Source organism: Triticum dicoccoides, chromosome 4A (genome assembly GCF_002162155.2).
Source record: "Triticum dicoccoides isolate Atlit2015 ecotype Zavitan chromosome 4A, WEW_v2.0, whole genome shotgun sequence".
In the NCBI taxonomy this organism is placed as follows: domain Eukaryota; kingdom Viridiplantae; phylum Streptophyta; class Magnoliopsida; order Poales; family Poaceae; genus Triticum; species Triticum dicoccoides.
In genome coordinates, this window is record NC_041386.1 from 651,718,399 (window position 1) to 651,719,338 (window position 940).

Sequence of the window (940 nt, forward strand, 5' to 3'; positions counted from 1 at the left end):
CGTTCAACCACACGTTTGTCCTCATCTCTCGGTATGTGTTGTGTGTGTGCGCGCGCGTGTGTGATGGTGTTGCGTGTGCATGTGTGCTTCTCTCAGTTTACAGGGCGTGCGCGTACTCCTAGGTCGTCAATTTGACCAACCTAATACAAGTCATATATTACAAAAAATATACCAACATAAACTATGGAGTCTCTACTTTCAAAAGGTATAATTTTTGTGTTATATAGTTTATATTAGGGTGATAAAATTGGCAACCCTAGGTATATGCGCAAGACTTGTAAACTGAAACGGATGTAGTACTTGTTATTTCTAAAGAAATCTTAAAATTGAGTATTAAACACTAAAATAGTTGTGGCAAAAAGTCAACATCTTTTAGTTGGGCATTTTATAATATATTTCTCAAAACTAGAATTCTTGTTAGCATTACTAGAAAAAGAATATTTATCATTTAAGATTGTGTGGCTAATGGACATGCAGTTACGCATAGGTGTGCGGACGTGCAATTGCGCAACTACGATTGTGCGTGGCTGGCAGACATGTAGGGGTGGACCCAAGTACAACCGAGTGGGGGCCTAGGCCCCCACTCAAAATTTTGAATTCCCTTTGTATTTGTGCATATTTTGAAAGAAAAAACTTCAAAATCAGCAATTTTATAGAAGTTGTGCCCCCAGTCAAATGATGCGCCCCCAGTCAGAATTTTGTCTGGGTCCGCCCCTGCAGACATGCATGGCTAGTTTGGTTGGAAACCTGGGAGAAAATTGCCTGGTTTGAGCCTACATTAGGTGTGCGGACGTGCAATTGCGCAACTACGATTGTGCGTGGCTGGCGGACATGCATGGGTAGTTTGGTTGGATACCCGGGAGAAAATTGCCTGATTTGAGCCTCCATTAGCCTGTTTGGGATCCTGAAAAAGGAAACTCTAGCCTGCCTTTAAGCGACG